The following is a 24736-nucleotide window of genomic DNA, read 5'->3' as shown; positions in this document are numbered from 1 at the left end:
TTGATAGTCGTCATGAGGCGACTGAAACTGACAATGTCGGCAAGAAAAAGGTCCTTCCAAGGATGGCCAGGCCTTCCTGGCACAGCCTTGCAAGGGAGCAAACCGAGCCACTAATATTTCCTGAAAGGAGTAACTAATAAATTTAGAAGTGCAATAACCCCCATCACAAAGGACAGAAGTCATGGCCCCTGGCCCCGTCCAGTCACGGACAGGCGCGGACGGGCTTCTCTTTGGCTTGTCTTAGGCGTGACTTAGGGGCTCCCCTGCGCGCGAATGCTGCGTGCTCGAATGACGAGGGGACTAAGTAGCCCTGCCCTTGCAAGAAGTAGAGCACTAACCGCTCTAGTTGTAGGGTGGAAGTACCTGGTTCTCCCTGTCCCGCCCTCCGCTCAACGGTACTAGCTACCGAGTCGGACCAGGGCGAGCAGGAACAGCACACTGAGCCCAGGCTTCCTTTCTTGGTAAGTGCCAGACCCCCCTTTAGTTTTTAAATTGTCCCCGTATGGCACAGGACACATTTAAAAGCGTAAATGCACAATCAGTACACACGTTACATTAAGAATGAAAAATAGCGATTTTAAAATTTGTATTCAGGGATTCAGAGATACAGCACCATAGATTCAGCTCAGGGCCAACTCACTGTTATGCCAGAAGCAGAGCAGGAGAGACACTGCCACTGTCCAGTCTCTTCCCATGTACTGATAGAATGACCCAGACAAAGTTACATAACGAGGTCTTCTCCACTGCCAGAGGTAACATGGTTGCGTGTGCAGTCAACAGCACAATGTAATGTTGTATGGCCCAGGGCCATCATGCATACATAATGAACACATTGACACAGTTAGATAGATATTCGAACTGGCTACAGGCACGTGCGTTCGGCCCCTTTTTATTACCAGGGTCACATGCCCAGTGACGTCTGTGCTGGATGCATGTGGGGTGAGTGTAAGCCAGTCCTCAGGTAATGGTTGGTGCTGGTAACAGCAACAACAGTGATCATCGGATCACACACAGATATTCAATCGTAAAGGGTCCATGACTTGTGGTGCACTAAGGTAGGAGCACCAGAGATGAGCATGCTCATGTGAAGAAATAGTTAATGTCCCTTCGGGATATTCCTGCTGCCTGAGGTGACATTTCTGCGTCCAATGCCTACAGCACGATAGTTAATGATAAAGGGTCCATGAGTTGTGATGCACAGAATTAGTGGCACCTGAAGTGCTCAGTGTTTGCGCAGCCAACGATGATGGTGCGTCCTTGCAGGACAGGATTGGATTCGATATGTGTGAGACCTGCTGACCGTAGTGTAGGCCGGAGGCAGCGGTCAGCAAGGTCCCACAACTACGTGGTGTTGACTTGGGGTGCACTGAGTTAATGGCAACAGTGGCGCGCAGCGTGTGCGCAGCCAGAGATGATATGTGGTTGGGGTGGGCCGTACTGGGAGCAATGTCTTTTGCATAATGAATTCTGCCTCAATAAGGCCACGTGGCGGTGACTTGTGTTGCACTGAGTTAGTGGCATGAGAAGCATTCAGTGTGTGTGCATTCAGCGATGATGCGTGGTGCAGGCGAGACGCACTGGGAGCAATGTCTGTTGCCTACTGGAATGTGTCATCTGTAATCGTGACTTGATCTGAATTGTGAGCCCTGCTGTCCGCAGTGTAGATGGAAGGCAGTAGTCAGCAGAGACATCGAAGTATGATTTTTGTCACTTCCTCTTGACAAAATCCGAGGACATAGAGTACAATTCACTCTGCCTTTAATACATCAAGACTGAATTCAATTTGTGAGCCCTGCTGACCGCAGTGTAGGTGTATGGAACAAAAGATGAAATATGAAGGTTTCAGTGACGTTATAGTTAGTTGCCTACTGGACTCTGAAATTAATGAATCAAGACTGAATTTGAATTGTTAGCCCTGCTGGCTGCAGAGTAGGCCAGAGGCATCGGTCAGCAAGGGCCCACAGCCACGTGGCATTGACTTGAGCTGCACAGAGTTAGTGGTACCTGAAGCACTTGACAGCCAGCGATGATGCGTGGTCCGGGTGGGCCGCACTAGTAGCAATGTCTGTTGCCTACTGGACTGCGTCATCTGCAATCGCGACTCTATCTGAATTGTCTGCCCAGCTGCCCACAGTGTAGGCCAGAGGCAGCGGTCAGATGGAATGCAGTAGTCAGCACAGACATCGAGGAATGATTTTTGTCACTTACACTTGACAAAATCCGAGGCATAGAATACAATTCACTCTGCCATTAATAAATCAAGACTTAATTTAAATTGTGAGCCCTGCTGACCTCAGTGTAGGCGTATGGAACAAAAGATGAAATATGTAGGTTTCAGTGACATTATAGTTTTTTTGCCTACTGGACTCTAAAATTTATGAATCAGGACTGAATTTGAATTGTGAGCCCTGCTGACTGCAGTGTAGGCCGGAGGCAGGAGTCAGCAAGGTCCGACAGCCAATTGGTGATCACTTGAGCTGCACAGAGTTAGTGGCACCTGAAGCACTCAGCGTGTGCGCAGCCAGCGATGATGCGTGGTCCGGGCGGGCTGCACTTGGAGCAATGTCTTTTGCCTAATGAATTCTGCCTCAATAAGGCTACATGGCAGTGACTTGTGGTGCACTGAGGTAGTGGCATCTGAAGCACTCAGCGGGTGGACAGACTGCAATGATGCGTGCTCCGGGCAGACAGCACTGGTAGCAATGTATGTTGCCTACTGGACTGCGACATCTGCAATCGCAACTCGATCTGAATTGTGAGCCATGCTGTCCGAAGTGTACATTGAAGGCAGTAGTCTGTACAGACATAACTCTACGGTGCTTTGCTGCTGGGTTCGCAGGGGTCTGTTGAGGAGACTGGCGGTCACACCGGATGCCTTGTGGCAGGGTGAGGGCCGAGGCTCTGCCAGATGCATTGGCCTTCCCAGAAGTGAACCACGCCCAGAGCCCTGGCCTATTTATACACACTCCTACATTGAAGTAGCGTACATTTGAAAAGCCCACTCCGCTTTCGCTACCGCTTACAGGGGGGACAACACAGCTACATGACCGAGATCTTCCCCACTGCCTGAGGTAACATGGTCGCGTCCACTGTCCACAACACTACACACACCAGCAGTATATGTACAAATGGAGAGGTCTGTGTTCTGCATAGTGAGGTCTGTCCATCACATCACCGCTACACTTGGCATTGACTGCATTTTTATTGATGGGTAACTTGCCTCCTTCACAAATACTTGGTTCCCACCTCTCCCAACATTTAGCTATTGTGTGGCTGAGAGGATATGTCGTTTTGGGAAGGTCCGCTGTCCTGTGCTGCACTGCCTCGGTGGAAGTAGGAGGGGGTGGTCTGAGGGGAAGGTCCTGGGGGTGGAGACGGTGGGTGTTGTGGCATTCTTGGATATTGGAGCTGCATGATCAGTAGCTCTATGACATGAGTTGGTCTTCCTATGTGACTCTGGGCTGGGCCCCCTTTCATACTGTAGGTAGTCGTCCTGCTTTACACCACAAAAGGCAGATGTTAAATTCTTACTGCTAACGTGGCTTATCGCCTGTTTTTAGAAAGTATTGCAGATTTGGCTGGTCATTGAAAATATTGGGAAGTGGTGTTTTCATGTTTTTTTTGCACGGGAACGCCTACTCTGCATGTCATTAACCTTAGTGTTCGCTGTCATTCGTGGTGAGTTTTTTTCATGGAAACTGGGAATATCAGCCGTTTTCACCAGGTTGAGAATGAAACGATAATTCTTTCGCCACTTTTGCTGCGCTAAAAGCCCGATAACTCAGCGATAAGTCCTTGAGAATACGCCCCCTCATTTTTTTTTATTTTTTCATCTGGATTCGTGCACCCAGCTGCTTTTAAAAAAATAAATAGTAATCATTTTTTGTCCCTGGGGGTTTTTCGTGGGATCCCCTGAGCAGGCCTAGCGGGTCAGGGTGTTTGTACCCTGCCCACCTTTCTTGTTTTTTCATCTTTTTTCTTGTGATTCGCATGTAGCTACAACAAAGTCCTAATTAGCTTAAGAGCTCATTTTAGAGTCACCCAATAACTCAACAGTGGAGACTTATCGCCGAGTTATTGGCACCTTAGTGCAGCAAAAGTGGCGAAAGAATTATCGCCCCATTCCCAAGTTGGTGCACACTGCCCCATTGCCCACAGACTGACGGTACATACAAAGTGGACAACCAACATGCTTTCGCAAACAAAGCTGCTGGCTGTGCTGCACCTGTTGGCCTCTGGTACCTTCCAACTAACAACTGTGAGAGTCGGAGGAGTCTCACAGCCAGCCCTATTAAACTTCCTCACATGTCTTGGATGCTTGTCTACAAAAGCAATGTAGGGCCCCTGTATCCGCACCACCGGCTCATAGTGTTACTGCACAACTAACCCCAACCCCAGCCATTGCTTGATGCCTCTGTGCTTCAGATCCAGGCTTGTAGTCACTGAAATGGGGGTGCACCAGGTCATGAAGTCTAGTAGTCAACAGTAGTGGAAAACAGTACTTTATTAGAAAAACATAAATTAACAACAAAAAAAATCAAACAACGAGTGACATTCCCAACAGGGAACGTAAACTTGTGGATATAAATAAATGTAGATTGTCCTGGAAATCCCAAAACTCTGTATTTAGATTCAGAAACCTGTTGGAGAAATGAAGACAGTGGTCAAGCGTTAGTATTGGCACAAACGTAATATGGTAAAATGTATTGCACTTGGACAAACCGGAATGCTTTCAGGTATGATCAAGAGACTTCCCATAGCCTGGATATTGATTTCTCCAAGAAACTCATTATTATGCATAAACAACTATTCCTTAGGGGTTCATCCATGACGTTCATATGCCCGACTTTACATCAAAGCTGGCATTCCTAAACACCTTCAAGGTATAAATAAACCTTCACTTGCTATGGCAAAGCACGGTGTGATTGGGTGCAGTTTGACTACCTACTTGCTCGACGCAGCTTGCTTCAGCAAGTGCCGAAGGAAGCCGACTCTCTAGCTGATGCACTGATCAGAAGCTATCCTCCTCTGCTTAGAAATCCAGCTCCAGTGTTTCTGACTCCCCTTGCGGGGCATTGGGAAATCGAGTCTGAGACAGAGATCCCAACCTCCTTTATTCTAAGGTATAGAGCTGATTAGAACCTAGAGAAACCTTTGGCAATTCTTGGCAAAAACGAAACCTATGCATAAGACCAAACTTTCTTCTTCCCTGGGACTAGACCTAGGTTAGGTACATTGGGGTAGGCGTATTTTAGAAGCACCAGTTGAGTATTTTAGCCTGTGTTATTTATGTATGTATTCTTATATGTCATAGCACAAGACAATGCTACTACAGTAGTATGTTATACTACTGTTTACGCTGTACGCATTAAACTTTGCATTCTGTCTAACGATTGTAGCAGTTCACCTCTCTTGCATGAGAAAGAAGACTGTTCAATAAACCACATTTATTGAAACGCCAGTCTATCTATTTTCTCTGCAACTCTGTAGAAACGAAGCATGCACGATTGACTGAGTAAAATAGTTATCTATTCTTTCCACCACTCTGAAGATATTTGTTCCAGTCCTTGGGAAACAAAGTTGTCATGTTTATGCGGTTGTCAGAAACTAATCAATTCTTATGTATTTGAGAAGTTTCTAGTGTCTGAGCTAGCTGGCACTCACAATTAAGTTTAGTATATTCGATAGAGACATACTGACCTCATTCCTATGTCATATCTATAGGGTGTATTATTCCAATGCCTGGAGCCCATTGGGAATATAGGAACTACACTACATGGCGCCCAATATTTGATAAGGCCCTAATGTAATGCTAGATACTAAAGTAACTCAGTCGTGCTTTTCTCAGAGACCCCTTTTTACCGTAACATACTCCAATAGACGTCTGAAGTGGGTAAAAGGATAATATCCGCCATAGCTGAGTAGGACGAAAAATCCTATGTATTAGCCTTTTGGTTTGTTCAACGTTGAAGAATACAGTGTTCCAAAACATTGTGCACCTTATCTTTGTTTCCTTGAAACTTGCTCTGCTATTTTCATTAAACAATGTCGATTAACGGGTCAACACCGAGAACGGTGGAGCTGCGGCTGATCCAGCAGCTTTTAACATAACAGGTTTTAATGAAACCAACGAGGATGCTATATGCATTCCTATGAAAGCCATCACTATAAAACTTATAAAAATGGCCTAACATCGAGAGGTGGTAGGATAGTTTTGTGATAGAGGCACATGAATATCACCAGACAGAGGAATTCTATTAGGGGATAGTCTTCCCTGAAGCAACTCCAGCAACACAGATTTTTCACTTCTACAAAGACGATGAACCACCATAGGAATATATTCCTTTCGAGGATATTGAAATTCCACTCACATACCAGGAGCATGAGCTCTGGTTTTATGGCACCATAAAACATTTAAATCACATCACCAGGCTCGGTCCACTAGGTAGACCAGGAGCAACATAGCTGGTTTTAGCCAGCTATACAACACATCCTGACATTAATGAAATGACAGATGTAGAGTTACGAGCTCAAATTAAAGAGTTAATCAGATTCAAAATCTATAGACAATTAGTTCAATATGTCATGGGGACTCTCACAGTCCAACCTGCAATAGTGATTCCTGAACATACATCTCACCAGGGGAATACACTACAAATTACACCACAGACTTTAAACTCAGTCATTGGTAAGTAACCCGCAAAGAGGGAACACATTCCATTCCGGATAGCTCAAAAAATTACTCAAATCAAAGCAGCATTTCCTAATACTACCCCTCATGAGAAACACAGAATTTTAACAGTCTGTTTACAAATGGGGATCGCACAACATCTGGAGGACTGCAACACTTGGGGTACAGCCTTCGCTGCTATCTACACTAAAACACATGGTGTTCCGTTCATGGCGGTAATACCAGACGTCCTGAAACAGATTCAAAACGAATATGGGGCAGAGCCTGCTTTAAATTTAGGTGTGAAACCACTGAAAGATTTCAACAGGTCTCAGCAATAATATTTGCTTTTATTTATTTATTTATTTAAAAGGTTTTATATAGCGCTGGCTAGACCCGAAGGTATCAGAGCGCTTTACATGGGTATCAGACAATAAATTGCAGGATACAGCTTTACAAAGGTTACACAGTTATTAGAGCATGGAAATTTTAGTTACAAGTAAGGTTGAGACAAACAAAAAGGAACATATAGGTAGAGGAAAAAGCTGGCAAGGGGGGATATTCAGGGGAGTGGGGGGGTAAGAGCAGGGGAAGTAGACAGAGAGTGAAGGAGGGAAAGAGGAGGGGAGGGTTAGAGATACGGCATGGCAAGAGGAGGGGGAGGGTGTCAGGGACACAAACGGGTAGACGAGTCAAAGCTGCGCCCAAAGTCCAGAAGCTGTGATCCCAGGGGGAGTGGTATCATTTCCCCATCTCTGTTGCGAGAGGCTCCCTAAGCACAATAGACTCTCTCAGAGGGGTCTCTGAGACTCCAATGCCTATTTACTGGATCCTTCCCCAAAAAGGGGAGAGGGAGTGCTTTGGCAAGGAGTGCCATACATACCTCAATTTAGAATGGCTCCCTTGGCGCTGTGGACCCTCTCAGCGGGTATGCTGAGACTCCAGCGTATATAACTTGGATCTTTCCCCAAAAAGGGGAGAAGGAGTGAAGCAGCATCAGTGGCGATCCGCCAGAAGTTAACGGAATTTGATGTAACTGAGCAGCCACAAGAACTAGCCAGAATAATTGAAAACTCCTGTGAAGAATTAGGTAGACACCGTTTGGTTGGTAAACCAGTTAAACACCAAGTGTCTGAAAGTCCTGAAAAGGTCTTTTACTAAAAACACTCCTACTCCTTCAAAATAGAAGTGGGAAATTAGCAAACAAACTTCTAAAGAGAAGCGTTCTCAATCCAGAGGTAGGTCTCCTCAAAAGGAGCCCTCTGAAAGGAGGTATAACATCAGGAATAGGGATAATTTGAGAAAACCTGATAGATATCAAGATACTGATACACGTTCCTCTCGTACCTTTCAGACTTCGTCACATAAATCCAAAAGAAGAGGAAGGTCAGAACAAAAGGAAGAACGTGTGAAGTTGAAAGACGATCAACACGTTCAGAAAAACAAGAAACCTCAATTCACTAAAAAGAAGGTAGCAGGTCTTAAAATCAGACATGCCGAGGATCTTGAGGACACAACTCAAGAACGGGAAATGGGCTCTGACAAGCACCTGCATTATAGAAGAATCATGTAGGATGGGATGAGGATTCCCCTCACTATAAAATCCAGTTTAAAAATCAACCAACTGCACAAAGGCAGTATCCAGTTAATCAATAAGCTAAAAAACAGGTCAGGGAGATCTTAGATCAACTTGAATATCAGGGGGTGATTAAAACATGCACCTCGTCAATGAACAATGCTTTGTTTCCTGTCTCCAAACCAGACAATACATATCTTGTAGTATTGGACTACAGACATTTAAACTCATGTTGCAAAACATTTGCAGTACAAAACTCACACAGTACAGCATTAATGAATAACAGTGTGCGTAAAGAATATAAAACCACATTAGATATTTTTAACGATTTCTTCTGTCAAAACATTGCACCAGAAAGCAGGTATCTGACCGCTTTCTCAATTATGGGGACACAGCGTCACTTCTGTCGTCTCCCTCAGGGATTCAAGAATAGTCCTGGGTTATTCTCAGCAAGGTTAACAGAGTTACTACAAACATGATGATGAAGCATTGTCATATGTGGATGACATCTATCTAACAGATGATGACTTGGATAGGCACTTGAATAGGGCGAATACAATTATACTTGGATTCTCCTCTGAGGGTTACAAACTCAATTTAAAAAAGTCTAGAATTGCCCATCTCAATTTCCTTTTTCTAGGAGACAAACTTTCAAGTGAAGGCAAAAGCCTGGCAGCAAACTTTCTAGAGAAATGTGTGCTGCTCCAACCTCCAAAAATGCTGAAAGACTTACAGTAGATTCTAGGTTTCCTAAATTTCAGAAGAACATACATTCTAAACTACGCAGAAAGGGTTAAACCTCTCTACGAATTGATCAAACCTGATTATAAAACAGTTGATTGGACATAAAAATGCACTAAAATTTTGCGTTCATTGCAAACAGACATGCTAGCAACTACCCATTTGCAAACACGCGTAAATGTATGCAACTTAGTGATCCAAATCATTCCAGGACAATGCGGATTCATGTACTTAACTTTTAACGAAGGTGAAAAAGTACCAATAGCTTACAAATTACACTTGTACACACAAGCAGAAATGAAGTTCACTTCAACAGAAAAAATTCAGACAGCGGTTCAGACTGCTGTAGCAAAAGAGAGAGCCCTCGCACAGGGTAAGCGCATTATGGTCGGTACACCTGTCAAAAGCGGGCATTCCAAATGCTAAAGCTTTACAAGTACAAGTTAACTTTATTCGGTTAATTTAAAACCATCAAAGGGCATGACAAGAAACATAACAATTCAAAACACAGTGCATACATGCATTAATATAGCTCAATCAACTTATATTGCTTTTTTCAAAATTGCACTATGGAATCATGTGGCAAGATCATCTCCCCACACAATCCTTAGTAAGAGGAACCAAAGTTAAGCACTCCAGCCCAAAGCAATCTGACCTGGGAGGTAAATAAATATCTAAAATACAATTTTGCCAAATCAGAACTTAACCATTGACACACAAGGATAAGATAATAACTAAATAAGTTAGTTTAAAACAGAGTCAACACTATGGTTCAGTGATGACCTATTCCTACGCCTGATTGCGCCTATTATGTAACTTGAAACCCCAAAACAAACCACTGGTGATGCCAGCATTTGCAAGTATGCCAGCGCCGGCCTGACTTGTTCAAAGTTACGACCTCTTAGAAGGGGGATAATACATTTCCTGCGCAGTGAGGCATAATAAGCACAGAAAAATATCAAGTGGAGGTTATTCTGTTCAGAGAAGTTGTTACATGGACAGGGACTTAAAGACCCTTCGTTAAAAAACCCTTTCGGAAATGCTAGGAGCCAGGGAACCATATTATGCTTGAATCTTATTAAAAGAAATTGATGGTAGGGTTTGTTTATATAAGATAAATACGGTTGCAACTGTCTACCTGGACTCAGCGTGACCAAACTTCTCATAGTGGGTTTTACCAGTTCCCTGTCCTCCCTTAGTGACATAGATCTATCCAAAAACTGCTGCTTCAAATCTCTGATGGCTGACTTACCCAGAGCTCTGGGGCTCAGAAATAAATCAGGACATCCAAGTATTTCCATCTGGGTCTTAATATAACGGACCCATGGTATGTCTAACCCCTTATCAAGTGAAATACAGTCTTGGATGATCAGCTGATTAAGATTAGGTGTAGGTTGAGCCCAAATTCTCAGCCAACACAATAGAGGAGCGACAGTATTCTGATCGGAATTGAAGCCTGCCCCTAGTTCCTCATGGATGTTAATAACTGGGGTAGAGGCCGGGACCAACAGCAATCTACGGAAAAAAAGTATTTTTGACCGCCTGGATTTCTCCAGTCTCTGAATATCCCCAGATATCGCTCCCATAGGTCACCATTGGGAGACACTTAGAATTATAAATCTTTATGATGGCCAGGAGTGATTTAGAGCCAATTCTTTTAGCAAAGTCTAAAATAGTCCCCGATGCTCTAGCTAATGTGTTCTTTTTGTTTGAGCGCTGCGTTAACCACGAAAGCCTGTCATCAAAAAGAACCCCCAAATACGGGAAAGCATGGACTTTTATTAATTCCATATCCTTGGAATAGATTTTGGCCTTCCTTGCTTTTCCTGAACCAATGGACATATAATTCTCTCGCCTCGGTGCCCACTCTGATCAGCGATCACACTCGGCAACTCTGGGCATTAGCTTGCCTCATCCTCACTAACGGCCCCACCAGACCGCCGGGGATGCCTGGTCTCACCCTGGAGATACCCATTAAGGGACCATCTCTCAGGGAAGCCAGGAAGGGTTTCGCAGCGGTCGAAGCGCCTTGGGACCCTCCGGGTAAGTAGCGCGCTATATAAATGCCTATACATTTACATTTACATAAAATCTCAATAAAACAGTTTAAAAGCATTTGAAGTCAGGGCGATACCTAGTTTATTGATATAGAGTGTAAACAGCAGGGGGGCTAAAATACACCCTTCTCGGACCCCTGTTTTGACAGCCCAGGAATTAGGCTGCCGTCTTCATTATAGCGCACTACCGCTGTGGTATTTTCGTGGGAGGTCGCCAAAAAGGAGGTCAGATCCACCTTTAAGCCTATATCTTGGAGGGTCGCCCATAGCTTTGCTCTATTAACAAGGTCGAAGGCCGAGGTTAAGTCCATAAAGGCCAAATGAAGAGCCCCGTGCTTTGCTACGGTGTACTTCCCTATCACCAAGTGAAGGTTAAGACATTGGCCTAATGTACCTTTTCCTTGCCGGAAGCCGTAATGGAGATCGCAAATGATTCTGTTTTGGTCAAGCCACTCTGTTAGGCGAGCAAGGACTACTTTCCCCATAATTTTAGCCGCGGAGTCCAGAAGTGAAATAGGCCTGTAACAGGCTGGATCATCTCTGTCTCCCTTCTTAAAGATCGGTATGATAACCGCTTTGGCCCAAGATGGAGGAAAGCCAAATTGGGTGGCTGCGTTAAAAATATGAGATAACATTTTTGCCCATAACTTAGGATCTGCTCTATAGACATCGGCCGGTACTCCGTCAGGGCCCAGGGATTTTTCCCTTGACATTGACATAATCGCCTCAGTGACTTCATCCAAAGAAAATGACAAAGGGTGCAAAACACAATCGCTACCAACTGGCCAAGCAGGGGATCCATCACCAACATCACTATAGATTCTCCCAAAGTGTTGGACCCACCTCTCAGCCAGAATGTGACACTCTTTAACAGAGTTAGATAATTCATAAAATGTAGGGCTGTTCACCACACTCCGGAACCTAGTGCTATTTGCCAGGACACTAGCCTGACTAAGCTCTTCCCATGCCATCTCTCTTAGCTGTTTTTTCCGCCTTTCCACTTCAGCTTTGTATGCCCTCCCAGCATTCTTGACCCTATCGGCTACCCTAGGTTTTCTATTAACCATTTTTTGTGTCTTAGGGTCCTTGGTCTACAGGATACCATCAAGTTTTCCACTACTTTCCTTGTAATTCGGTCAAACATACCAAGAACTAATGATGGGTTGGAATCCTGGTCCGAGCAGATACTAAACTCCTGTGCACAATCGCTAATTAGATTATCAATAAAGCTATCAGGAGTGATAATTTCCCACCTAAGCCTACGAGTTAGTTAGTTGAGCCGTTGGTCTAGCCTTAATGGCAGCGGGAATGTTAATGTTCAATATCAATGGATTATGGTCACTAAGGCAATTGTTTGTTACACTTAGTGTGCCTATTAAAGCCAACAAAGAAGCTGAAACTAAAATATAATCAATGGTGTTTTGGTGGCCTTGGCCAATATATGTAGGTACAGGAGGTGACCTATCCGACAGTAGTGGGCAGATCAGATTATGGGTCGATAAAAAACTCTCTAAAAAGGTCCAAGAAGTAGTATGTTCAAAATGCGTTAACCCATGCAAACCATACTCCTCTTCTAGTTTGTTAAACATTTAAAAGGGCAAACATGAATATTAAAATCTCCCAGGACTAATACATTATAATACGTGCCAGTCTTGACCTCATAATTATACAAAAAAATGGTGAGGGATCTTAAATGCTCTAAGTCATCACCTCTCGTAAAAGAATTATAAAAACTGTCCACTAAAAGAGTTAGTAGATTCTTCCCGGTTAATTTGACTGCCAGAATATTAGGTGAGCATGAGTCTATTAGCTTTGCCTTATATAACAATTTAAGGTTAATTAGCAGCAAAAACCCCCCTTGCTCTCCCCATGCAAGATGGTATGGCATATTTGCAAAACGATAAGAACCCATCCAAAAAATAGGGGGCCTTATTTATGAAGGCTGTGCGTCAGTTTTGCGCCGCCGGTGCGTCACTTTTTGTGACGCACCAGTGGTGTAAAAAATGTGCCTCGTTGCGCCATATTTAAAAAGTGACGCATCTAGGTAGATGCGTCACTTTTTAAACCCCTGCGCCACATTGTATCTGCGTCAGGTATAATGTATGCAGAGGGGGCGTTCCCCCGCAAAAAGCCTCGTAATAGTGACGCGGTGAAATCTACGAGATTTCACTGCGTCACTTTTAGGACGCTGTTGCATCAAAATCTTGCACCTGCCTCACAGCAGGCGTAAGACTGACGCAAGCCCTTTCACATGGGGCTTTCCCCATATGAAAGGATGCATTGCTGGAGTTGCGTCACTTTTGTGACACACTCCAGCAATGCGTCACTTTTGCACTTACAGATACGTCAGAAATATTGACGTATCTGTAACTCCTTGCGACATGATGCGTCATACATTAAATATGACGCATCAGGAATGTCGTAAGGAGTGCGCAGTGAAAAGTGACGCATCGCTGTTTTCACGCAGCGATGTGTCACTTTTCATAAATGAGGCCCAGGATTCTTTAGCCTCCCATGTTTCCTGGAGGGCTATAATATGATGACTGGCGAGGAAGAGTTCCCAATTGGTTCCCCCCCACTTTTGGCTCTTAGGCCAGCTAAGTTCCATGATAATACTTTTGTGCAGCCTCCCTTGGATTGTCGCCAGATAGGATTAAGGTTGGCAATACCAAGTAAGGTGGGCCGGGGCTCTAAAGTGGGAGGAGGAACTAAAGTCGGGACAAGTATTTCTTCCTCCATTGTTTCCTCTAAAATCAAAGTAGCCGCCGAGACTATGTTGGTGACAGGTAGTTAATCTTGAGTGTCTAAGCCAGACAAAGCCTCTAACCTATTTAAGACCGGAATATGGGGAGCAATCTCATTCGGGGTTCTCAGTGGGGGCTTATAAAAATAACCAAGTGGCAAGGCCCAGATAGAGGTGGCAGATAATGGGCACAAGTCCTGCGCCCTCAGGATCGAATAGGCAACCGCGGGGCTTTGGAAGTTGACAACAGCACAATCCCCCCCTATATTCTTTGGCAACTCCTCCGCCCCCCCAACTCTGCGCACCACTATGATATTGTTACTCATGGCTACCGTAAAGCCTTTATGCCTTGATAACCAGTCTATAGTTTTATTTCGGAATTGGGTCCAGGATTCAGATTGGTCAGATCTAAGCGGTGGTACACCGGCCAAGACCACGACATAAGGACAGGCCGCAGGATGTACCATGAGCGCTTTGTGGTCGCAGGGATTTATATGATATGGCCATCTCCATGTCGATTACTAGAGTTCAGGGTTGGGTTTCCAAGTTCAACTGTTAATAATCTCTGAGGGCCCTCCGACATATAGGCAAATTCTGTTCGCCTATACGGGACATTCTGCTGCCCACCCAACCCTGAGCCTCCTGAGGTCAGATGCGGCATTTCCCCCCCTAGTCCCGGTGGCAGGTAAGGTGATCGCGACCTTGCTGTACACGCATTGCCAGTAAACAAAATTCCTACCTCACGGGCCACATCCCCAGTGCGGTCCCCCACAAGGCCGCTGCTTCTTGGCAATAAGGGCACCACGGGTCCCATGCTTCCCCCGATAGTCCTATGAGCCCCGGTGGCCTCCGAGTTATTCAACACATGAGCACTTTTAAGAAAAGAGGCCGTTTTTCTTCGATCGGCCCTAGTTTGTTCCAGAACTGAGCTAGGAGAACAGTAATTAGGGTCTCCAATTGTTTTCAGTGATCCGGATTGCCTCCATATTCTACCAACATGGGGAAATTAGAATTAACAGTAAGAGGCAATCCATTATTAGATTTCGGGGAATGATTCTCACGTGACCCTGGGTCTTGGTGTTTAAGTTTAGCTTTGGCCTTACCCCTCTATGCTACATCACCCATTGTGCGTTTTGCAGGTCGTTTCCCGTTCCCTCCCTCATTATTAGTGCCCAACCCAGATTTAGATGAACATACCAGACTTTCCCTTTCTTTGACCGTTCTTTTAGATCTAGTGGCTTGGTCACCTTGAGCTGCCCGGGGTGTATTTAAAGTGTGGGATTTGGATAAGGCAGGGACGAGGGGGAGGTCTAAATTCTGCACAGGGGTAGATCCCACCAAAGCACCATCTTAAGCTGTCCGCCTCTACAGCCCCTAAATCAGAGGTAAGATCAATGCCAGGAATGGCAGCCATACCGACATCTAATAACTCATACTTGGGTGAGCCATAGTTTGTGGGACAACCACAGGAGATTTAACCATATTTATAGGTCCCAGGGATGACATTTTTTGTTCCACATATGACACCAAAGAAAGTCTTTTCTCTGTAAGCTGGATTTCATACTGTAGGACAGAATCTGCCCTTGATAAGAACACATCCAGCGTACCCACCACACCCCCCTCCCTCAGTCCAGTAACTTTACGTTTAGTGGCCATTAAAAAACACAAAAGATAACTTCACAGTCAATCAGTGTCGGAGTCAAACTCAATTGTAACATGCTTAAAAGGGGCTTCATCTCACATGCGTCCATCGCTGCGGGTGGAGAGGCAGCGCTTTAAGTGCGATCACCATGCCTCCCCCTCACTCACTGCAGCTGCGCTTGGTGTGGTGCAGCCTGGGAGTTGTAGGCTCCATCCTTTGCGGCGGCGCTGTTCCAGTAGAGGTGGCGGCACCTGCGGATCCCCACAGCAGCCCTCCAACAGGGCATCAAACCCGGCAGCAGTGTTAGCAGAGGGTTCTCCACAGTTGCGGCAATCAGGGACAAGCAAAAGGTGCAGTAAAGGCTCCCATACCGCGGAGGGAGAGGTAGTGCTTTAAGCAAGATCACCACGCCTCCCCCTCACTCGCGGCAGCTGCGCTTGGTGTGGTGCAGTCTGGGAGTTGTAGGCTGCCTCCTTTGCGGCGGCACAGTTCCAGTAGAGGTTGCGGCACCTGCGGATCCCCACGGCAGCCCTCCAACAGGGCATCAAACCCGGCAGCAGTGTCAGTCGAGCGTTCTCCACAGTTGCGACAATCAGGGTCAAGCAAAAGATGCAATAAAGGCTACCGTGCCGCGGGGGTAGAGGCAGCGCTTTAAGTGCAATCACCTTGCCTCCCCCTCACTCGCGGCAGCTGCGCTTGGTGTGGTGCAGCCTGGGACTTGTAGGCTCCCTCCTTTGCAGCGGCGCTGTTCCAGTAGAGGTGGCGGCACCTTCGGATCCCCACAGCAGCCCTCCAACAGGGCAACAAACCTGGCAACAGTGTCAGCAGAGGGTTCCCCACAGTCGCCGCAATCAGGGACAAGCAAAAGGTGCAGTAAAGGCTTTACATCTGAGATGGATACAATGGGTTAATTCTCTTGCTGCAACAGACGTTGAATATGTTTTTGACCCATATTTGAAAACACAAGCATTTCTACAATACGAACAAGAATGTCCTCTGCCTACTAAAATTCTGCCTCTAGAGCAGTATGAATGTATAATTTATACTGACGAATCAGCTCAACCCGCTACGGAAGGTAAACAAGCCTATAGTGCGGCGTGCACAATCTTTAAAGGTCATTGGCGCGATATCAAATTTAGACCAATGGTCACTAAAACGCAATCTCTTGGAGATTGTACAGCTCAGCGAGCTGTACAATCATGCAAGATGGCACTTGAAAATACAGATAGAGAATTCCCCACACTCATAGTGTGCGATTGGTATTATTGTGTTCAATCTTATAATGAATACTTGCAAAACTGGATTCAATAAGGTTACAAAGATGCACAAGGAGGTACAATGAAGCATAAAATGCTTTGGGAACAATTAGTTCAGTTATGACAAGGACTACAAAACACTCACATGTTACAGACGCTGAGTCATCAACATGATGGCATTCACTTTAAAGGGAATTCATTGGCTGATGAAGCCGCAAAGGCAGCTGTACAGATGGCTTCCGTAGCTGCAATCACTCGTTCAAAAATGAAAATAGATGGCAAAATAATGCTAGCTGTCAGTGCTTCAAGCAAAGACAGAGGTAAAACTTTACGGAAAGGGTTTCCACTCAAATACTCATATATAACTAATGCGAATAACGTTCCGTTTGCTCCAATCCCTGGAGTGGGGGATAGGGTAATTCCAAACATGGAACATAGATAAGGACTTATCCTAGCAGCACATGAAGGGCTCACCTCTGCACATGCAGGTGTTTTTGCAACAGTATCATTATTAAAACAGAGATTCTGGTGGCCACGCATGAGGAAACAAACCAGAAACTATGTTTTGGAATGTGAAATATGCCAAAAGATGAAAGTCTCTACTGTGAAACGTCCTGCACAGACGCCCCTGTTAATTTCAGATAAACCATTAGCTTGCGTTTATCTGGACTACTGCGGTTCCTTACAAAGGGATGGTAACTATAAATATATCATGGTCGCAGTGAATTCATGTTCAAGGTTCATTTGGATGTGGCCTCAGCGCTCGGCTGATGCTCGAACTGTTATAAAAGATTTGCGAGTCTTTATTGGCACATACGTAGTCGGCACGCTACATTCTGATCAAGGTCCTGCGTTTAGCTCTCGAGCTGACAAGGAGGCCATGGCCAAATTGGGCGTTGCATTGTGATACTCTAGAACATTCAATCATGAGGGAAATTCGGTTGTGGAGAGAAAAAAACCAGGACATAAAGCAATCTATAACAGCGCGGGTATTAGGCTCGGGTTACGGGTGGGTCAAACATCTGAAAAGTGTCAAGCGTAGTCTTAACAATCTCCTAAGAAGTTCTTTAGGGGGTATCACTTCATATGAAGTCCTTTTTGGGACCAGAATGTTAGTAGCAGACCTCGACTGTCAGACTTCAGTGGTAGACCAAAAACCTTTTGATATCAAAGACCGTTTGGCTGTTTTGCAGGACTTAACTGAAATAAGAATGAAACAAAGTAACGTGTTCCTGAAGCCAACCACCATTGAAGAAAAACTGACCATCCTAGCAAGGCCTGTGTGGATCCCAAAGCTTGGTGATCTAGTCAGAGAAAAGATAGCAGACAAGAAGGAATTTGGACCTTCTTAGAGACAACCAGTACCTGTCCTAGCAATCCACGGATCAAGAACAGTATTACTGCCGCCTCTTGCTGGTAAAAAGGAGAACAGGTTTGTGTCAATTGACCCTGTCAAACCACATCATGTGGCCGATAATAAGCAGTAGCCAAGTGGACTCCGCCAATGTAGCAGACGCCCTAATCTAGCTACTATCCAAGAGGATCAAACTGAGAGACTCATCACCTTTGAAGAATCTGCAGTGCAAAATGAAAGACTAAGCAACAAAGCTATGGAACTTGTACCTTTTGAGACCCAGATAACAGTTTGTCAAGAAATACCTGTCTACAATGAAGTAGCATCTGACTACACAAATGTAACAAGTGATCAAGTGGTTCCAGCGATTTCAATATATCCAGATGAAATCCCAACAATTGACAGAACTGCCTCTGGCTATTTCATTAACTTTGATACGTTTTCCGAGGATCCCAGCGAGCCTGAAACAACGCCAGTAAAAAAAACTTTGAAAGAACAAGCAACAGACCTTCTTCAACATCTGGAAAAGACTTATCTGGTTTCACCATAGTTTGAACTTTGGATTGTGTTGGGTGTACTTTTTCTTTAACTTTGATTGACTCTGGTAATAACTTTGGGAATACTGATAAATGGAAGATATGTAAAAATGGACACAGCAAGTAAGAACATCAAATTACTCCTCAAGCCACACAAATCATCTCATCGTGAAAAAAGAGACTTGTCATCAGCGAATATCACAGCCGTTCCTATACCTTGGGTATAGCTTGGGACAGAACTGATTATGACTTCGGAGCTGTTGAAGATTCCACACTAATTCAAGAATTCATTAAGTGACTTTGTTTCATCAAGGACCTTTTCTGATGATTGGGACTTCGAGACTGTTAATAATATGATGTCAGACTTAGAAATGTCTACAGTATTTACAAATCAATAATATTTAGAAGGTTCATCAGACTATGAACAAATGTATTGTTATAATCATTATGGTCATCATTTCTTGTACAGATCTGCAAATCCTACAAACATTTATTAATGCATAACCAACGGGAACATTGTCCTACGCCACCCACTTTTCAGGGTTCAATGTATCCAATCCAGAATCAAAAGCAAATTACAAAAGTGCCATAAAAGAAGCCAAGCGAAGGTGGGAAGACGAACATTGGGCCTCACTGAAAACCGCACTAGGGGACAGAGACATGAGGACGTTCTGGGGTTTTGCTAACATTGGTACAACATCTCCTCAAATCGCTGTTCAACCAAACTTAGATGAACAGGTCTGGCGAGAGCATTTTGAAACACTCTATGCTAAGGAACCCGGAACTGGACCAGCTATGGTTGTGATCAATTAGTCGCCTGTCCTGCATCCAACAGGGATCCACTTCCTCAGACCAATGGAGACGTGGACCAGAACATAAGCCTAAAAGAAATAGAGGCCGTAATAGCAAGAATAGCCCCAGGCAAAGCTCCAGGTCTGGACAAGACTCCTGGAGACCTCTATAGGTCCGAACCTGCCATCTGGGCCCCTTATTTGTGGAGGCTTTTTAGTGCAATCATACAAGGCATGAAGATCCCTCCAAGCTGGCTTGGAGCAGAAATAATTCAGATTTTTAAAATGGGCTCCCCTCTGCTCCCAACTAACTATCTCCCAGAAAGTTTTTGCACGGGTCCTTCTCTACAGATTGCAGTCTTGGATGGAAGAGAAGAGGGTTCTGTCTCCCCTGCAGGCTGGGTTCAGGGAAAAACTGTCGACCCTGGACCAGGTACTGAGATTACAACTACTGTACTGGAAGATCGTAAGCATGCAGGGGGCAGACTCATAGTGCCCAGGGAGAAATTATAGCTAGTACTGGGAGAGATGGGGGTCCCTGAATATTTAATCAGACTTTTTAAACGCTTACACAAATGCAATTATGCACAAGTTAGGTATGGCACAGATGCAATCTTTCAGCACCTATTTCCATTAATCGCGGTGTACGCCAGGGGTGCGTGCTCACGTCAACCTTATTTAGCCTCTAATTCAATGGCTTGATTGACGCCCTGTTAGCAGAAAAAGATCTCGATGCACCTAAGTTAGCCTCCCGCAGAATTTCGGCAATGATGTTTGCCGATGACACCCTATTGCTTGCCAAATCGCCCATGGGAATACAAAGGGTTTTGGACAAATTTGAGAGGTTCTGTAGAGATAGGGGATTAGAAATAAACCTACAGAAAACAAAATTTATGGCATTCAACTGTCCAAAAAGCACACGCCCAACCTGTCCCTTAATGGCAAACCCCTTGAGAGAGTGTCATCCTTTGTGTATTTAGGCGTTACAATTTCTGAATCCATGGAATGGGGGCCACGCATCACCAGATCCACGCTAAAACTACCATAATCTTCAGGGGGCTATTTGAGGGTTTTTAACAACTCTAGCGAAAGAATCATTAGCCCAGCAATCGAAATCTACAGGACGCAGGCGAGAGGTGGGGCTTTATATGGTGCAGTGCTTTGGAGTCATCTAAACCTGAAGAAGCTAACGTAGGTGGAAACCAATATTCAAGACAACTATTTAGATGTAGTACCCCGCTGGTCCCGCTACGCCTCGACACAGGCATAACCCCAATAGCTGAAGTAGCATGTGTCAAACCTCTAGTGTATTGGCGCCGCCTGTGGTCAACACCCGAACTTACATCGTATAGGAATTATCAGAAGTTCTTAGGACACGAGGCGCTGCAAAGATCCCGTGGCTTGCACATATCAAATCTTTATTAATCAGTATGGGACTAGGGGATTGCTGGTCTGATCCTGAGTCAGCCTGTCTGCTAATATCTAAGGACCCCTAGAAGGCACACTACAAAGAGTACAGACTGGCTCAATTACACACCCTTACTAGAACTGGAAAACTTTCTTCTGGGTTTCTGGAAATCAAAGATATTCCTTGTTTCGAGCCGGCAATATATCTCCTAAATCCACCAGCAGCTTGGAAGCTCTATTTCCAATATAGATATGGGGTGCTTCCACTTCGCTGTTTTACATCTAAGTGAAGAGACCAACATATGACCCATTGTCCGGCTTGCGAGCACCCTGAAGAAACTGAGCTCTATGTCTTTTTCAGTTGCCCAGGTTACAAGAGAGCAAGGAAGCATTGGTTGATCCAGATGTGCAGGAATCTGGGCAATAGGCGCTGCCTCGAAGGTTTTAGGATACTGAAAACCAATTTGAGCATCCCCATAGTATACTCGGTTGCAGGTTTCTTGTTCGCAATGTGGTGCACCAGAAGGGTCTATTTGAGCTCTAGAAATGAAGTACCGACAGTCCTGTCCTGAAGTAATAACGCAAGTTGAATTAACCTACTAGTTGCCTTGCATATCTGTAAAGTTTTTATTCTAATAACTCTTGTTTTTATATTTGCCTTTTTTAGATAATTTATATATTTAGAGCACTCTGCACTTTCCACAAGTGTTCCTTAAAGTCACGCCTACCCAAAGTCTCAATGTATTGTCTAATATGAAAGTTTGTGTATAACTATCATTGGGTTTTACTCTTTTTTTTTCTTTCTTAACTATGGTTGTCAACATGTTGCATTTTATTTCTTTTTGTCATGTAAATATTTGCTGTGTGCTGTACTTTCTAGGTCACTTTGACCGAAATAAAGTCTTTTTTTGAACTTGAGAATCATTTTACTTTAGAAATGTAAAGAAAACAGGCATGAAGCGTATCTTGACAAATACCAAACAAATTTATTCTGCAGCCTTTTATGCTCAAATGTATAGACTAGGTTTCGACTTTTGGAAAGACAACATTGAGACGAAAACTGTCTGGGGCACAAAAGATTGGCAGGTACAGGGGATAGAAGCTATGTTTAGAGCCTGTATCATCCCTGAGCAAATTATGTTTTTGAATGACACTGTCCAACAGACGTCTTGTCTTGGGTTAACCAAGATAAAAGACCTGAACAATCCGTCTACACCTACACCTGATAGCAGTAACACTTCAGAGGGGGAGGTCGACGTACATACTATTATTTTGCATCACAACAGAACAGATCCAGATTGGAAAAAATGGTTAATCTGGCCCACAGACACAAACAACTGTCAAGATAGATTCCTGAACAAAACGCAGGGCTTCGCATTCACTAGGCCCGACCCAAGATATGTTCAAAGACAGTATCCTGGAATAGTAACAACATACAGTGTATGGAAGCTTTGCCTTGATTGGCTACAAAGATCTACACTTAAGGATGTAAAGCAACACTTATCTTTACTTAAAGATGGCGCGGATCTTAGGGAATTATTGCTAGGACCAAGAACACCGCGTCATAAACGTTTTATATATGACCACATGTAACCTCCTTATAATGAAGCATGGAAGATTATACAAGCCGAGACAGCAGAAAGAATATGAAAAATTGGTTGTGTTAATTTAGAGAAAACTCTCTCTGTGGATGACAATGGGTTAACGACTCTGTCGTCCAGGTTGTATTCAACGGACAGCATAGTGCCTTCTGCCATAGACATCATGGAACAGGACTTGGTCATGTTGCAACATGGTCAATCGCAATTACGTTCTATCATGGAATTAGGTTGGACGTTACAAAACCTACGTTCAGGCTATGTGCCTTGGCGTTCAATCAATACTACGTAACTGTTTTCAGAATTCAATCACAATGATAAACAGGTCAAATTGACACAAAGGGGAGCAGACTGTACAGTGCTGAGCATTGAAAAACTGGAAAGATTGCCATTTACAGTCGCTGAAAAAACAGCTACTAAATGGATTATACATGGAATAATCACTCTGCCTGTTACAATTTTCCATTTTCAGTATTGCCTAAAACATATACCAGCTGGTATACATGAAAGGTTGGGTAAAGAAAACATCAAGACATTCTGGGATTTACCGTACACACATAGAAGTTGGAGTGGGGGGCGTGAAGTGTTTATTAGCGGGAAAAACTGTAAAAACGCAATAAACGGTTCTCTACTTTGTCAGGGTATAAACTTACACAGGGCCTGTGATGGTTCCTCTAACAATTTATCCTGCCAACTGCAAGGGTCACCAGCTTCAGTGATTGATTTAATCTTTGGACTACTTTCAAATGGAAGTTACCTTATGTTGAACAACCACAACTGCTGTGGCATGTTGCCAGGAGTACCATATCTAGTAATTGTGTCAGTCAGGGTCACATGCTGTATGCAAGTATTGTTTCCTAAAACCAAGACAGACAGGGAGTCGCCTGTATGGCCTTCAATGAAAATCTCTTCTGTACAAATTGATACTTTAAGTAGAATGAAAGCCATTCTTTTGCAATAAACGGTGCCAATGACGTTGTCCAAAGAAACTTATGATCTACAAGTTGCAAGGACTTCTGCCGAGATACATGCCCTCTTAACTACAAACTGCCCTATAAATTTCTCAGAAATGTTAAGTCATATCTTAAACATGTCTGATACGAGCGGTATTGTACATGTATTTAAGACCGTATTTTCAGGACTGTTAGCACCTTTTGAAGCAGTCCTAGGAATATTTCCATACTTCGAGCACTCTGTGTTTGGTGGACTGCCCTTCATTTTGGGATACTATTTTGGCTCCTACTGCTGCAATTTGGCAAGCCAATTCACCAGCGACACCCAGTTCTCCATGGAGACAACTCTACTGTCAATGAAGTGACATGAGCGCATCATCCAAATTTTGGGACTACCTTGTCTACGAGAATTAAATACCACGTGGTTTCTGTCATTCAGACCAATTTGGCAAGATTGCATCCTACCTGTTCTACGCTGCCTGCTATGTGGAGAAGAATGCTTGTTAGACTCATGTCTCACACTACCATCAGTCATGCCAACAGATGTTGATACTTTGCTTGAACCAGTAACGGCCCATGCACTGTGCTGTCCCCAGCAGCAACCAATTCTGATGAAGGCATTCATTGAGATCTCACAGACGCAAAATGGTGACGGTGAGGTACGAGAGGAAACAGGCCGCAGGCAACATCCATCAGGAACATTGCTAATGCAACCAATGCTGACGGCGATGCTTCACATCTATGTGGGGTTAATCTTCTAAATGAGGTAATCCAACTTTCACCTACAATGGTAGACAATTTTTTTGCAAACTTAAAAGATTTAATGTTTTCTCTAAACACTAACACTGACTATTGATTTGGCACACAGTGTTCTGGGAGATTTTGAATTCGACCTTCATTATTCAAAACAAAGTTCTGACTTTGGGACTCTTTTTCCTATGATAATTTTTTTTCCAAATTTGTATTTTTCCCTTTTTGGCACAAGTAATCTGCTTAAAGTAGAACTATTTAGAAATACTTCCAGAGACAATATTTAACCTCGTTCACATACACAAATGTTTTTATGTATTCTGTTTTTTGTCTCTATTGATGAGCCATTTCATAAATGTATATTTTCGTGATTCATTCATTTAGCATCCAAATGTCAACATATATGCTTAGAATGAAACATTGCTTTAAATGCGTACAGCACCAATGCATTTTTTATCTGTACATCCAGTTCAAATGCATTTGTATGTATTTTGGGTGGGTTTTTCACACTTAATGTGTAGCGATGTTTTAGATATGTTAAACAGGTTTAGAATTTTAGTAATGTTGTATATAAGACAGTGGAGTGGGTGTTGTATGGCGTTTTAGATTCCGAATGAATTTTACTGGTTCATGCCATTTTATAGGCACAATTTGTATTGCCC

This window comes from Lissotriton vulgaris, chromosome 1_1 (genome assembly GCF_964263255.1).
Source record: "Lissotriton vulgaris chromosome 1_1, aLisVul1.2, whole genome shotgun sequence".
Taxonomy (NCBI): domain Eukaryota; kingdom Metazoa; phylum Chordata; class Amphibia; order Caudata; family Salamandridae; genus Lissotriton; species Lissotriton vulgaris.
This window is presented reverse-complemented; position numbering follows the sequence as displayed.